The sequence below is a fragment of the Scyliorhinus canicula genome, chromosome 15 (genome assembly GCF_902713615.1).
Source record: "Scyliorhinus canicula chromosome 15, sScyCan1.1, whole genome shotgun sequence".
NCBI classification, from domain to species: Eukaryota; Metazoa; Chordata; class Chondrichthyes; order Carcharhiniformes; family Scyliorhinidae; genus Scyliorhinus; species Scyliorhinus canicula.
This window is the reverse complement of record NC_052160.1, coordinates 103,865,210-103,882,329: the sequence shown is the minus strand read 5'-3', so window position 1 is coordinate 103,882,329 and position 17,120 is coordinate 103,865,210. Positions and strand designations below refer to the sequence as shown.

Here is a 17,120-nt window from a genome sequence, read left to right as displayed (position 1 = left end):
GCGGCCAACTGTAATAAGAACTCCGCAGTAAACCATTCTGCCACAGCACACCAGCATCACAAAAGATCACAAATGGAAAACAAGCAAAAATGTTGTGCAACATCACCAGACATCACCCTGTGAATGTTGCCTCCAGTACTACCGGATACAGCAGACCCCGGAACTATCCCAGCACACATGCTCCACAAGCCGGCATCAATCCTCAGCCAGGCACTCATCTATTCTTTCAACACAGGTTCCAAAAAAAGGGCCTCCTCACAGCAATAAAAGTCTGTACCTCAGTGCACATTTAAAAAAAAACATTTGTGGGAAGTTTGCCGACAGCTCTCTATCGCACATCTGTCGAAGTTTGATGGAATGTGATATACTTCATCCATGTATCCTGGTGTTGACGATCCGAAGAATATGTATATCATCCACCTCAATCCCTGCCAATTGCTTGCTTTAGAGCCTCCCATTTTATACACGGAAATAGATTGTTAGAAATGTAAAAATCATGTTTGTATTTTTAGCTATTTTTGGACCAATATATGTAGCTTTCCTTTACGAACTGCAACAACTTTCATTCCTGTGCCTTTCAGTTTAGGTGCCACTTCCTCACCGAGTATCCGTATGCTAAGGGCTGTGTGTATTCAAGATCAGATAGCTCATTAGCAGTTGTTAGGATACCAAGTTATTATAAATTCATTATTTTACTATCAGATGCGATAAATTGCTCTGTGGCAAGATGGTAATGGCATTTCAATGGTGTGGCAGTTTTGCTATGTATTGTTGGCATTAATTACCACCAAGTCTGCACGATATTTCTGTTGATCATAAAGCGCAAGAGATTAACCAAATCCCATTAATCATTTGTATTTGCTAACTGATTCAATTTAATCAAGCTTTTCAATATATTGGTGATGAATGTGAAACACTATAGTCGCTTTGTATAAGATGTTTATGCTAATTTCATTTGGGGAGCAATGGAAGACAACCATTGCACTAAGAACATATGTCGCATTTGATTAATAAACTGTGTTTTGGAACACTAGGTCACATCAACTATTTGCAGTGATATGAAAATACTGGAGAGTTTGAGATTAGCTATGATATTGTGAAAGGATAGCCAGTGAAATTAGTAGTGAAAAACAACAGGTGGAATTCTCCTATCCCGCCTGTAGGAGCGTTTCCAAGGCCTGAGTATTGAGCCAGCCTTTTTGTGGGGTTGCTCCCTCATTGTTATGGCTTAGCTTAATAAACAGATCAGGCACACAACCTGGTTAAGATGGCTTTATTATACCAAGCTTACTTTTGTGTACATGAGAGATGGATCTGGATAAATGCCAAGATCGATCTGCTAAACACTGATAAAAACACATCAATTTATGATTTTCCAAGAATCAATAGCCCACCCCAGTTGGGCTTGATCCAATCCTTGGAGCTGTCATTTCCATATTTTCCAGTAAAATTGTTATCAGCCCATGATCTAACCCCATCCTGTCACCTGTTGTTTATCGGGATTCCGTGTCCATTCTAAAGCTGTTTTTTGGACATTCCTATCCTGATATCGCAGTCAATTCCTGTCCAACTCATTGTTCATCCAGGGGCAGGATACCAGAACTGGTTTCGTCTTTACTCCACAGATTGTTTCAAGCAGGATAATGAGACCACTGATAAAAATTGTTCACTAAGTCCGCCACGTAACATGCTGAACACACATCTCTTGTGGCTCAAAGACATGGGCAAGTTAGCTAGCCTAAATCCCATCATGCATTGTGGCCACTGCCTCCAGCTAGAGTTTAAATGATTATCACTGCTATGTCCTAAAATACAGGTTTAATGATTAATAATGATTACTGGATATATTTTCTATGAGTAATAATAATAATCTCAATCCTTAATAAACTCACTTATGTAATACTATCCTAGTTTAATCCTAGCTATTCAGTTTTAAGAGGTGTCATCTCTGTACACCCCCTCACCGCCCACTGCGGGTTTGCTGGTGGGCAGGTGTGGAGCATCTAGTGAGCCTCAAAAGGTGGGATTCTCCCCTACCCGGCGGGGCGGGAGGTCCCGGCGCCGAAGGGTGGCGTGAACCACTCCAGCGTTGGCCCGCCCCGAAGGTGCGGAATCCTTTGCACCTTCAGGGGCTAGGCCCGCCCCAGACTGGTTTGCACCCCGCCGGCCGGCGGGAAAGGGGCTTGGCGCCACGCCAACTGGTGACAAAGGGCCTCCGCTGGGTGGAATGAAATGGCACATGCGCGGGAGCGCCAGCGGGCACAGGATCGGTCGGCCCCGGTCGCGGGCCAGGCCACCGTGGGGGCGCCTCCTGGGGACAAATCCCCCCCGCGCTCCCCCCCCCCATGAACCCCATGAACCCCGGAGGCCGCCTGTGCCGCCAGGTCCCATCGGTAAGGACCTACTCCAATTTATGCCAGTGGGACTGGCAAAAAATGGGCGGGACTTCGGCCCATCGCGGGCTGTAGAATTCGGGCAGCCACGGGGCCCATTGAGTCGCGCCGGTCCCCGGAATTGTCTGAGGCGGACGGCGCGACGGGGAGGTTGGAGAATTTGGAGCACGGCGGGGGAGAGATTCACACCGACCCCCGCCGATTCTCTGACCTGGCGGGGGGTCGGAGAACCCCGTCGAAAGAGTCAGAAACCCGCCGACATAAAGTCAGGTTGCAGTTCTCCCAACAACGGGTTAATAGCAGGTTGGTCTTGCCGCTGGATGGTGGCATGAACACCATTTCCATTCATTGTTTAAACAGCTGCCCACTGGTTCCCTGTCAGGCCTTTCAATTGTGCTGGGGGGAAATCACGTTGCGTCAAAGCCAATTGTTAAAGAGTGGCGTGGCTCTGTAGGCAAGAGACTTCAATATGAGTGCAACAAAGGACAAGGGGGGCAATGTGTAAGGAGGGCTGGGTAAGGAGGGCGGTTGGGGAAAGGGTGAAGGCTTATGATGGCAGACGGGGGGACAATGATGAAGAAGACAAACAATGGAAGGCAGAGGGAAGACTAAGACGAGGGAAGCTGGACCCCGACACGCCTGCGTTTAATGCTCACAAACAAGAGGGTCAAAGGGATACCACGTCATTTACTGGAAGGGGATGGATGACGACTTCCAAGGTGGTGGGTAGCGGTCCAAGTGGGGCATGGGCAGGTGATGGGTTTGGGGGAAAGGTGATTAAATTGAAGAAATGACTTCGACTTGAGGCTGCTAGCCTTTCCCTTTGTGTTGCTGACATACTGCACAATCTGGTGAAGACAGGTGGGCTGGAGAGAGTGATATGAGTTTGCTGGGACTGGGGTTTAAATATGGCGCCGAGATCTTCAAACCTTCAGCTGAGGGCAAGCAGCCAAATCACCTCCTGGCCCACCAGGTGATTTGGAGGGGAACTCGCTGTGCATAATTAACAAGGTTCCAAGTGCAAGATCCCGCCATACTGGCCCGCACGACAAGTGCCGCGGAGCCACCTGCCTCCACACTTAGTCTCAAAATAGTTCACGAGTGGGGATTCTCAGTTGGCCGATGCCAAAATCGCGAAATGTGATTGGGCGGAGAATCTGTTCCAATGGCGAAATTGCTGCAGGTGCCGTTGAGCATGGGAGAACATTTACACCACGGGGTCTTTCCACAAGCCAAGTGGAGACCTGTCCGGGATCTCACAGACCTCGGTGCACAGGTGCATCCGCGCTCTCACGGAGGCCCTATATGCCCAGTAGGCAGAATAAATCCATTTCAATGTGGACCAAGCCCTCTGGGATGCCCGTGCAGCGGGGTTCACTGTCATCGCCGACATGCTCCGGCTCCAGGACATGATCAACAGGATGCATGTTCCTCTACGGACACCTGTAGATGGCAGACCGCTCTACACAAAGCGAAAGAGGTTCCATTCGATGAACCTGCAGCTGATATGTGACATCAGCTGCGTATCATGCACGTCCGTGCCCGATACCCGGGCAGTGTGCACGAGGGTTTCATCTTGGCACACTTGACGATTCCTGACATGTTTGTCCACTCATTCCCCCCTCCCACAACCTCTCTCTGGCCAGGCCAGACCAGCCCACCCCTCACACCCATCTGACAGAGAACCGAGGCAGGTTGTAACAGTGTTAACAGTGTTTTATGTGCACAACTATTTAGTTACATGTCCTGGCCCCTATCACTGAATTGTGCCCTGCCCCCGTTCCAACTTAACTAGTGTCTAACTCTCTGGCCTAATAGGCCCTAATGCTACGTCTAGGTGGATCCCCAGCTGGTACAGCAGGGGTAGAGCTGGCCTGCTGTGATGCCTGGCCTGCGACCTGGGTCCCAGTTGGCAGCTGTCTTCTGCGGCAACTGGATCTGGATGGGCCCGGCTGCTGTTCGGGTGCCCCAGGTGTGTGATTCTGCCATGTTCTGCCCCGCTGCTCACCAGATGCGTCAGGGACAGGGGAGTCCGAGGTGCTGCCGAGTTCTGGCACCGCCCCTGCGGGAGTCACCGGCACGGGCCCCATCACCTCCTCCTCCCTCGGGTTGCCCGATGGCCCACAACGGCAGCATGGGGGTTTCATCGCCCTCCAGGTGGAAGTGGGGGGGTTGTTGGGTTACGGGTGTGTGGGACGGGGCTTAGTGCCAGGGTCTCAGGGCTGCCTACCCACCCTGGCCGCCCTGAACAGGTCGTGCAGTTTTTTTCGGGCACTGCTGGCAGGTCCAGACTGTGTTTCTCACGGCGTTCACTGCTTCTGCCACCTGCGCCCAGACACAGTGGCAGGTAGAAGCCTCCTTTCCGGGCTGGGATACAGGGTCAACTGCGTCTCCTCCACTGCATCCAGGAGGGTCTCCAGATCGGCGTCCATAAATCGTGGAGCTGCTCACCGCACTGCCATCTTCTTGGCTTGGATGGTGGGTGTGGGGAGTGAAGTGTGTGTATGCGACTGCAGCTTGTCAACCTCCAGAGTGTCAATTGCGATCTGACACTGTTTCTCAATGGAATCGATTGTGTTCCACATACCTGCAGTGCTAGCCCCTCAACAGTCGCTCAATTGGTCCAGGTGTGGCGCCAGTTTTGCTGCTGAATCCTCGAATCCACGAATCCTGCTCCAGCGTCAACACTTAGGCTCAGGAACAGAGAATTCAGCCTCACACTTTTAGGAAGTACAATTAATCTTCATTCTGTTAAGCACTAAGGCAGTGAGTTTACAGTGATCAGAAATACAACCACATGCAAGGCTTGCTGCAAAACCGATGAGATTAATTTTATTTCAGGAAACTAGGGGTGTACAAATTATTGGTGGCGATGATAAATCATCGTTAGGCACTCAGCAAATAATAAGAACAATCTATTTCATTCCCGAATATTCTAATTGACCACGATGTAGATGAAAAAGAATGGTTTTAACAGTTCAAATTTTACATAACTACGCAACAAATTACATAAGATATGTAATATATACGTGTATATATGGTATTAAACATGCCATTCTGCCCAACCTATCCATGCTAGTATAATGTGTAAATGAAACTAATACCAATGATAAATATTCATGTTGTGATGGATATTGCATTCTGTGTAATGCAATGGGTTAGCAAACAGCTCTTGTACCTCCGGGATATTAGTTTCAATCCAGACTGGACAGATGGTGTTGAGTTTGCCTTTTCCTGCCAAATATCAAGTGCCTGCTACACAGGACTGCCCACAATTAGGAACAAAGAGTTGTTGAGTTGGCACTCTCCCTAGAACAGGACATCATAATGGATAGCGTTGAAAATAGGGAAATTCATACTGTGAAGATACATGTTTGCAACAAAACAGTTGGACTATTAAACATGCTGTATTTATTATTTAAGGTCATAATGCAGATACCACAAGTGTAAACGAGAAAAAATAATTGAAAGTTAGTAATTGAAGACCAATACCTGCCAAGAAGCAGTGCATGTATAATCAAATAAGTTTGAATCCCATATTGTTCTCTTAAAATTAATTTACGTGCATATTCATTTATGATCATCACCTGGGGTTTACCTCTTTAGCGAATTAGGTAAAATCATCATAGTTCCAGATGACCACAGGCTGCTTTCACCTTTGGGGAGGGTGAAACTGGTGGAGGTTCAACCTGAACATCACCACACCTCAGGCGAGGAGCAAGGTTGAGAAGGCGGGCTTTCATAATTTTTTTTTTATATAAACATTTTATTGAGGTATGTATGGTTTTATAACAGTAACAGAAGAAACAGTGTACATACAAATATAAACATAGTGCAAAAGCCATCTTCCTCTCTCACAGGTCCCACATTTTCTAGCCTCCTACTCTACACTAAACTACCCCCACAGCACCTCCCCCCATACTGCTGACAGTTAATTTTTCCTAAAGAAGTCGACGAATAGTTGACACCTCCGGACAAACCCTAACATTGACCTTCTCAGGGCGAACTTGATTTTCTCCAAACAGAGAAAGCTGGCCGTGTCAGATAGCCAGGTCTCCGACTTCGGGGGCTTTGAGTCCCTCTAAGCTAATAATATCCGTCTCCGGGCTACCAGGGAAGCAAAGGCCAGAACGTCTGCCTCTTTCTCCTCCTGGATTCCTGGATCTGCCGACACTCCGAAAATCGCCACCTCTGACTTGGCGCCACCTTTGTTTTCAATACTTTGGACATGAAATCCCTGTCAGAATGCCCTAAGCTTCGGGCATGTCGGGCATGTCCAGAACATATGCACACCTTGCGCACCTGTCTTCCGCCCCAAAGAACTTGCTCATCCGGGCCACTGTCATGTGAGCCCAGTGAATGACCTTAAACTGTATCAGGCTCAGCCTGGCACATGTTATGGATACGTTGACTCTGCTCCACGCATCCCCCACAGAGACCATCCTCTAACTCTCCACCTAACTCCTCTTCCCATTTGAGTTTCAGATCCTCGGTCTGTGTTTCCTCTGACCCCCATAAGCTCCTTATAAATGTCCCAAACCCTCCCTTCTCCCACCCACACTCTGGAAACTACCCTATCCTGTATCCCCCTTTGTGGTAGGAGCGGGAAGGTTGAGACCTGACTGCGTAGGAAGTCTCGCGCCTGCAGGTACCTAAATTCATTCCCTCCCGTCAGTTCAAATTTCACCTCCAGTTCCCTCAAGCTGGGAATGCTCCCTTCTATAAACATGACACCCAACCTCTCGATCTCTGCTCTCTGCCACCTCCGGAACCCTCCATCTAACCTCCCAGTGATTATTGCAAATTAGGAACCAGACCGATGCTCCCTGTGCTCCCACACGTCTCGTCCATTGCCCCCAGGCTCTCAGGGCCGCGACCACCACGGGGCTGGTGGAGTAGCGTGCCAGCGGTAAGGGCAGAGGCACAGTTGTCAACGCCCCCAAACGAGCTGCCCTTACAAGATGCCGCCTCTACTCGCTCCCACACCGACCCCCATCCCGACCATCCACTTCCTAATAATGGCTATATTCGCCGTGCAGTAATTATTACTAAAGTTCGGGAGTGCCAGCCCGCCCTCCCCCCAGCTGCCCTCTAACATCCCCTTTTTAACTCATGGGGTCCTACCCGCCCATACAAAGCCCAAGATCACCTTGTTGACCTGTTTAAAAAAGGACCGAGGTATAAAGATGGGGAGACACTGAAACACAAACAGGAATCTCGGGAGAACCGTCATTTTCACTGTCTGTACCCGAAGTAGAAATGTTGATGTTCGTGCGTAACCCAAGGACGGGCCGGGTGCAGTAGTCCAAACTTTACCTTCTTCTTAAAAAGGGTCAATTTTATCTGGTTGAACCCTGCTCTTCTCCTGGCCATGTCCCTGCTCAGATCCTGATATATACTGTTCTCCAATCTGCAGCTCTGCGTCTGCCTAGCCCACCGTAGAATGCACTCCTTGTCCAGGTACCTGTGGAATCTCACCACCATTGCTCTCGGGGGGTCACCCACACGTGGCTTCCTTGCTAGTGCTCTGTGCGTCCTGTCCACCTCCAAGGGTCGGGAGAACGTCCCCTCCCCCAGTAGCTTCTCAAACATAGCCACTATGTATGCCCCTGCGTCCGATCCTTTGGATCCCTCCGGGAGACCCATAATTCTGCCGGCGGGACCTGTTCTCTAGATCCTCCACCATCTCCTGGTGCCTTTTCTGTTGGTCTCTCAACATTCCCACCTCCAACTCCACTACAGCTTGGTGCTCCTCCTGCTTAGTCAGTGCCTTCTCCACTTTCTGGATCGCTCGATCTTGAGCATCCAGTCTGAGTTCCAGTTGCACAATCGACTCCTTAATCGTGTCGAAGCATTGCTGCTTCTGCTTGGCGAAACCCTCCTGTAAAAACTGCATCAACTGCTCCATCGACCGCTGGGTCGTCAAGCCAGAACTCTGGTCCTCCGTGATGCTTTCTCCCATTGCAGCCTCAGCCCAAGCCTACTCCATTCGCCTATTTCTTCCTTTGCGAGCACTCCTGGTCCACTACTCCATGCACTGATGTAGGATTTCTCTTCACAATTGCGTCCAACATCAATTTTCCGCTTCAGATCCGACAAAAAAATTGGGGAAAAAGGTCCCAAGTTCCGACCCAAGCCAGAGCCACCAAATGTGCGATCTACTCCTTCATCGCCGCCACCGGAAGTGGAGGCTTTCATAATGGCTTTCATAGCCACTGATCTATCTTGAATGTTCAGAAAAGTCTTCTAAATTAAGAACATTTATCTATTTGTTATCTATTGAATCCTGGTGGAAATTGTGGAAATGGACTAGGTTTGGCTAATGTAAAACCAAAACGCTGAAGGTCAGAATAAATAACTGAAGATGCTGGAAACATTCAGGTTAGGCAGCATCTGTCAAGTCAGAACCAGCTTGCATTTCAGGTTGAGAACTGGTAAAAGGTAGAGGTGTAACAGGTCTTCAGAAGGTGGAAAAGGGGCGGGAGGGAAGTACAAAAGGAAAACTCTGTGATCAGTGGGTAAGACAGGAAAGATAAAGTGAAAAAGGGATGTTGGGGCAAGGCAAATAGGATGGTAAAAGGACAGGAAAGTAATTAAAGATGGGCCTAGAGGAGGTGTTAATGACAATAGCAGAATCATTTGTAGTGCCCCGGTCTGAAAAAATGAGAGTAGTATTTATGATCTAAAATCGGTGAACTCAATGTTGCATCCATGAGCTTTATTGAAACAGCGTAGGAGACTGGGAATAGGAAAGTCAGAGTTGGGGTAGGATAATTAAAATGACAAGCAACACAAACCTCAGAATCATTCTTATGGACTGAATGGAGGAGTTCAACAAAGTGTTCTGTCAATCAGCATTTCGTCACCCTGGTATAGAGGAGACAGTATCGTGAGCAGCGAATATGGTATATTAATTTGAAGGAAGTACAAGTAATCGCAGTTTCATCTGGAAGGTGTGCTTGGGGTTCTGGGCCGTGGTAAGGGAAGAGATGAAAGGGGATGGGGTGGGAATGTTGAAACCCCTGCACATGCTTGGGTAGGGCAGCATGGGAGGTGAAATGGTTGCTGTGATGATCAAAGAATGCACAAGGGTTTTTATTTGATGGCATTCACTGTCTGCTTCACTTGAGGAGCAGTAGTGTACGTGGGGTATCAAAGAGTCACTGCTTCCCACAAAACTAAAAGAAGGAAAAGAAGAGTGCTTTAAATCTGCCTTAGTTTTTTGGGGATACAGTGGTTTTGATCACTTTTGGAAATAGTTTAAGTGTCTTACGCTCAAGAGGATGCCCATGCTGTCCAATATCTGATTACATGGTGGCATAACTTAAAAGTGTGATGATAGGAATTCCTTGGTGGGAATTTCCAACAATGCTCACCTCTGGGAGCATCCAGTCCCGCTGAAAGTCAATGGACTTTCGGCTCGGCGAATCTCCCACAGTGGATCCCGCTGCGACAGTGCCAGAACATCCCGCCCCTTGTCGTCTAACCTCAGTATTGTATCTTTACTCAGTGTCCTCATGTGCTTAACCTAATTTGTCTGTAGGCAAGCTAAGAAACATTTTCCAAGGATACAGTTTGATGCAAATCATTAAAGTGCTTTATGTTACAGACGCAAGCAAAGATGCTGAATGAAATTAAGTCAATGCAAATCTCACCAACCTCACTTGATCCAGTTACATCTTGAATCTTGTCTGGTTCATGGCTGACCTGGTTGCTTTTGGTATTCTATTTTATGGACAGCTTCTAATTGCATTGACTGACTGACTGTCTACTTTTCAGCTAACGGCTTAGGATCCAGGTCTGCACCTCCTGCTTTTTTGATTGTGATATCCGAAGGCGAGGACTTCATGCGACACCAGGTAGGGGGGATAACAGCTAGGTTTATTTACTCTACTCACAATATTATGACTACACACTACTCCCCACCTCACAGAGTCACTCTCCCCGACCTGATCCCAGGTTGGAGTTTGTATCCCGTGAAGTTCCTGCCAATTAGGGGTGGGGCTCTGCACCCCCCCCCCCCCCCCCCCCCCACCCCCCACCCCCCCACCCCCCCACCCCCCATCCCCATCACCTGGAGAGTTTGTACTCAAAGGTGTTGTGGTGTTCCTTTGTATTGCTTATTCAGGATGGATTGCGTAGTGTTCCACAAAGACCACAGTATAGCTTTTACTTAAACAAAGCTATGGTTTTATTTACACTACTAAACTGAGTTTCAACACTTAGTCCTTTTAGAATACAGAATTGATCAATAACATCTAGCTACACTCATCTACTGCTAATCTCACTAACTGGCATAAACTATAATCTAACCTTCTCACACTAACTGCTCTTATGACCTTCACTAACTGTCTTCTGCATACACCCTTCCCTCCCCTAAGGTCTAGCATCACTGCTTTATATAGTAGCATCTGCAGCTCCCTCCAGTGGCTATTCATGGTACTACATTAACCCTTGTAATGCTGATAGTTATGATAATACCACAGGTGTAGGAGGGGAACCACATACAATATAGGGTTTGGCCCCTGAGGGGTGGGGAGGGGGGGGGGGGGGGCGTAACATTGATTACAACCCTTCTGGCCACCTTATCTCCAATCCCTTAAACATGTTGTTGCCAGTAATGAATTTCAATTGCTTAACTCCCTCTGTGCTAATGCCACAGCTAATTCTCAGTGTGATGGTAATCTTGTTAAATTTGCATACATTATCTATTGCTGTATCAGTAAATTGAATTCCTTCTTCAGAGTGGAAATTAAGTTTGGTACCGCTCACGGGGTGACTTTTTAGTTTGTGTTTCACCCTTTTGTCACCTACATTCTCTTTGTATTTACAATGAATGAAAGATTAAACTTTCTGACTCCAGCGCCATTTGGGGATTGAGCAGTTACACCTGCCAACCAAATTGAACTTGCACTTATACCATGTTTTTAACAATGTCAGGGTGTCTCAAAATTAGCTAATTAAACATTATTGAAATGTAATCATGGTCTAATTAATGGAAAATGGCAATGATTTGTGCACAGTAAGATGTCACAAAGAACCAAATAATTTACTTTGCGAGAGAAGGTTGAGTAATGAATGTTGGCCGGGACACAAATGGAACTATAAATATTTGTACTACAACTGGTGACTGATTTATCATGAACATTTCACAGCAACCTCAAAACTAACTTTCATGAGCTTAGGCTCATGTGAACCCTGGCTCATGTGTTTCATGTGAATATTGATCTACATTTCCCAGTTCTGTTTTTGTGTGAATTCAACACACTGCTAGCTACGCTTAATAGTAACATTTTGAAGACAAATTAATCAAAAAATCCTGAAGCACTATATATGGCCAAGGGGGAAAATAAATTATCTTTGTTGTGGTGGTTTCAGACCTAATATAATTGTGTTCTCACTATCCACAAGGACAGGCACAAACTGAATGCAGTACAGGAAACAATATCCATGTACAGAAGTGTAAATTAGTTTCCTGTATATCTGTGGAAAAATGACACGAGATGAAAACAGCTGCTTTGTAAAAGAACAGGCACCTGAGAACCCAGTGCAATTCAATGGCCATGTTCAGCACTCAGTCCTGGCAATAATGCCAAAAAACACAACCTTAAAGCATCTAAAACCTAAACAAGTTAGCTCTATTCAAACATGAACCGAATGCAGCATGCTTGTCCTCTAAGCTTTCAAGATAAAGATTGTCTGAAGGTGACTAATAGCTGAGAAGGTCTTTCGTCCCATCATCCCCATGCTAGCTCTTTGAAAGAGCTTTCTAATGAGTCCCAGGGCTCCACTCTTTCACCATTGCCCGACCAGTTTTCAAGTATATATCCAATTCTCTTTTGAGTACTGACAAAGGTATAGAGGTATATTTGTTGCCATTCAGTGGATCTTTGTGGAGGAATTTATATCAGTCATCAGTTGATTCCCTTATATATTAAAGCAGTTCATGCCATTGTTAAAATAATCAATAATGTATCCAGAGTGGGAAAGATTGAGGGAAATGTGACAGAATGCTATGGTGATGATATGAATGGGATGGAATTACAATGCACAAATAACATTGAGAGGGAAGGACTCTTGAGATCTGCTGTGGTTGTGGAAGATGATACACTGTCGCAGAGAGCCCATACAACTGCCAATCTGAACATTAATAAACTAAAGAGCACAGGAAATGCTAAAGAGACTGTACCCCTTTAAGGGGACGAGGTCCACTAACCACGTGACCTACTCAGGGATAATCGCATTGGAGCAGGTGAATCCAGGCCAATGGGGAGTTGGCCCGGGGCCCTGGGTGCAGAACCCCAGGCAGCATGGAGTAGAAAACTGAAGAGTAAAGACCTATTATATAGTGTTCTGTGCCTGTTATCTAACTGCCTATCATCAATAAACCTCTTTGTTAACTACTGGAAGCCTCCAGTGCATGACTCAAGCCACCTCATTGGCGACGAGGTAAAAATGTTTGATCATCGTGAATTGAGGGGAGAAGAAAGAACAGTTGAGAAAGCAGAGAAGCTCCAGCAAGAGTTGGAGTCATTTAAAAAGTGAGTGGAAATGCCTATCATTGGTAAACTGGACCCATTTGCCCAAGGGGTACATCGAAAGCCTCCATTTCTTCTTTACTGTGAAATGCCCACAGGCTAGGACGAGTCGAAAGTGATACTTCTGACAGTTTGCAGGCCCCAGACCTATAATTTGATTAGGATCCTCACTTCCCCGGCCGCACCTGACTCAAAGACTTTGACCAGATTGTGAAATTGGTTAAAGAACAATACAACCCAAGGCTCTCGATGATCCTCCAACGTTATAAGTTTAACTCTGCAGTGAGGGATCATGAAGAGTCTGTCTCAACTTTCATAGCCAGCCTTCACCAGCTTGCTGAGCACTGAGAGTTTGGGACCATGCTTAGTGACATGTTGTACGACCGGCAGGTTTGTGGGATCCTGTAGAAGCCAGGTATTTCTAATACACCTAATATAGGTAAAGAAATAGCAGTTTAAGCATAAATATTAATTCCCAGTTTTAAAATTAAAGAAAACACATATTTTGCAAACTCGTTGTCATAGTTTTAAAGTAACACAGAAGTCTGATAAGACAAACACTTTTCATTACATTTCTCCAAGGACAAGGGCTGAATCCATGGCAACGAGGTGGCAAGAGTGAAGGTTCTACTGTTCTCACGCCGTTCGAGATTCGGGTGAATTACATCCCATGACTTATACAAGCTGAAACATTTTAGACTATGTTGCCTTGTTTTAAATAAATGGACAGTTAGATCAGCGAATCAAATATATATTTGATTCCAACATTCTCAAAACAACAATTTACTTTATAATTTACTTTACTAGATTGAAATAGACAGTTTGAATTATATTTTCGGAGTCATGTCCAGCATGGCATGACGAGATAGCATGAGGTCTCCATTGTTGCAGTAGTCAGGTCAGCATGAGGTCTCCATTGTTGCAGTAGTCAGGTCAGCATGAGGTCTCCATTGTTGCAGTAGTCAGGTCAGCATTAGACCAGTTTTTGATTGCAACTTTTGGTATTTTGACTCCACTTCAAAAATTTGATTTTGTAATTCTGCTATTTGAGAAGATAACTGCTGGAGTTTAGAGGTTTTGTTTTGCAATTCTGTTCCAATTTTGTCATAATGTTCAAGTTTGGATTTTGCATCTTGCAATTCTCTTTCTAAAACACATTTTTCTTCGATTAACTTGCAATTTTCATGTTCAATTTGCTCAGTTTTTAATTGCAACTGTTGGTATTTTGACTCCACTTCAAAAATTTGATTTTGGAACTCTATTTGAAAAGATAACTGCTGGAGTTTAGAGGTTTTGTTTTGCAATTCTGTTCTAAGTTCATTGTCCTGTTCAAATTTGGATTTTACATCTCGCAATTCTCTTTCTAAAACACATTTTTCTTCAATTAACTTGGAATTTTCAACTTCAATTTGCTCAGTTTTTGATTGCAACTGTTGGTATTTTGACTCCACTTCAAAAATTTGATTTTGGGATTCTGCTAATTGAACAGATAACTGTTGGAGTTCAGCATCATCATGTTCAAATTTGAATTTTGCATCTCGCAATTCTCTTTCCAAAACACATCTTTCGTCAATTAACTTGGAATTTTCAAATTCGGTTCGCTCAGTCTTTAATTGCAACTGCAATCAGTTGGTCTTTAGTGGACCTATTCTCATGATCAGCTTTATTTTTAGTAATTATCTCTTGCTGTCATAGAGAGAACATATCGTTCTAAGAGACTTGATAACGGGAATTTGTCAGCAATCCAACTTTTACTCCCAGGCCATTTGAGTGAAAAATATTTTAAAAAACGTTTAGAGATGTGAATGGCATCTCTGCAGTGAGGGATCATGAAGAGTCTGTCTCAACTTTCATAGCCAGCCTTCGCCAGCTTGCTGAGCACTGAGAGTTTGGGACCATGCTTAGTGACATGTTGTACGACCGGCAGGTTTGTGGGATCCTTAGCCTTAATATCCAAAGGATGTTTCTTGCAGCGACCACAGTTACTTTGGAAAAAGTGATCGGGATAGCTCAGGCGATGGAGTGCACCGAAAAACACGCTATTGAGCTTCAAAGCAGGCTTGAAGGGGAGGTTAACTAAACATGGGGCAGTTTGGCCACAAGGACTGCGATGGGATCAACAAAAACAGCTCATATCCAGACACAGTCCTTGGGAAAGGACCGGAACCCAAGTAGCAGGAAGGCATTCGGGCACCAAACCGAATCCAATATGGATTGCTATCGTTGTGAGGGAACCATCAACAGGAGACATGCCATTTGCGGGAGTTTGTGTCCTTCTGTTGCAACAAAAGGGGGAACATTCAAGAATGTTACCCTGTGAGGTAAAGAGTGCCAATGGAAAAAAAAAAACAGCAGCAGATGTCCACAGTGTCACTGAACATAGCGGAGAAGAGTTCTAGAGAAGATAATGTAATGTACCAGTTGAATGCAATCCAATTGAATAAAATGGCTCCAATTTATACTGTCTTAAGAGAAAATAGCAAGCCCCCTTAAAATGGAAGTTGACACCAGGGTTTTAGTGGCCATAGTGGGTGAGCAGACCTTCCAATATCTATGTGCAGAAATGATGTGGAGATGCCGGCGTTGGACTGGGGTGAGCACATTAAGAAGTCTTACAACACCAGGTTAAAGTCCAACAGATTTGTTTCAAACACTAGCTTTCGGAGGGCTGCTCCTTCCTCAGGTGAATTTATTATTTATTATTATTTATTATTTATTATTCTTCAGGTGCTCCGAAAGCTAGTGTTTGAAACAAATTCACCTGAGGAATGAGCAGTGCTCCGAAAGCTAGTGTTTGAAATAAATCTGTTGGACTTTAACCTGGTGTTGTAAGACTTCTTACTATGTGCAGAAACACAGTCTTTAAGCTTAAAGAGTACTGCAGCCAAGGTTTCAACATCCATCAGGAAGATCTTGAAGATCCTCAGAACAGCCAATACCTCAGTGGCCTATAGAGGACAGGAGTCCAATCTGCCTTTGTTTCTCATGAAAGAACATAGATCCAGTTTGTTGGGAAGAGACTGACTGTAGAAGATTAGGCACAATTGGCTGAAATCTTCAAAATATCTGATAGCGTCCTCCAAGGTATCTTAAGACGATATGAAGACTTCCACAAAGAATTGGCCGAATTTAGGGTGTAAATACGAAGGGTGTACTATGTCAATCCAGTTTTGACACCCCAAGTTCTTCAGAGCCAAGCCAGTGCCAAGCACATTTCATCAGAAGGTTGAAGCAGAGAGAAAGAGATTGGAAGAGCTGTGAAAAATCAAGCCATTTCAGTTTTCAGAGTTGATGGTGCCGGTAGTCCCTCTCCTCAAACCTGATCGGCTGATGAAGATTTGTGGGGAATATAAGCTGACCATAAATCAAGATGCCCAGATCAATTGGTATCTGATTCCCCAAATTGAAGGCCTCAACGCCTCAAGCTGGCAGGAGGCCTCACCTATTTGAAATTGGACATCAGTCACAGCTACCTGAAACTAGAGTTGGATGAATAGTCTCATAGGTTTGCTACAATTAATACTCACAAAGGCCTCTTCCAGTGTACCAGGCTGCCATTTGGCATTACTTTCGCCTGCGCTATCATCCAGCGTGCAATGGAGAGCCTCCTCTAGGGGATTCCCAAGATGATGGTTTTCCTTAATGATGTGTTTGTCACCGGCAATAACTACACCAGAATAACACATGGCCAGCAGAGAGGATGTATTAAAGAAGCTTTGTGATACTGGGATCCACCTAAAACATGAAAAATATTCTTTTCAGGCCAGTGAAATAGCGTATCTAGGATTTCCCGTTGATGTGATAGGGTTGCACCCTTTGCAAGAAAACGTCAAAGCCATACAAGATGTTCCCGTACCCAAAATTGTCAGCAAGCTTAAGTCCTTCATTGGTGTGGCCAATTACAATGGAAGGTTTATTTTGAATCGGGCCACAACATTACACCAACTATTATGGGTGCTCTGGTTTCCTCCCACAGTTCAAATATGTGCAGGTTAAGTGGATTGGCCATGCTAAATTGCTCCTTAGTATCTAAAGATATGCAATTTAGGTGGATTGGCCATGATCAATGTGCGGGGTTGCGGAGATAGGGATGGGAGTGGGCCTAGGTAGAGTGCTCTTCAGAGGGTAGGTGAAGACTAGATGGGCTGAATAGCCTCATTCTGCAACTAAGGAGCCTCAAAAAGAATCT

The 17,120-nt window shown here is 45.5% G+C and overlaps 1 protein-coding gene across 4 annotated transcripts in view; it reads left to right on the top strand.

The window, feature by feature from the left end:
* Positions 1 to 17,120, top strand: part of LOC119978275 (synaptotagmin-B) — an 835,178-nt gene that overhangs the window by 304,741 nt on the left and 513,317 nt on the right. For 3 of the 4 annotated variants that reach the window (XM_038819769.1, XM_038819766.1, XM_038819767.1), the window contains exon 2: positions 10,173 to 10,252. The exons of the other annotated variant lie outside the window; for it this stretch is intronic. The gene's annotated coding sequence lies outside the window, so the exon portion shown is untranslated. The remainder of the gene's footprint in view (positions 1 to 10,172; positions 10,253 to 17,120) is intronic. 4 annotated transcript variants of the gene reach the window in all.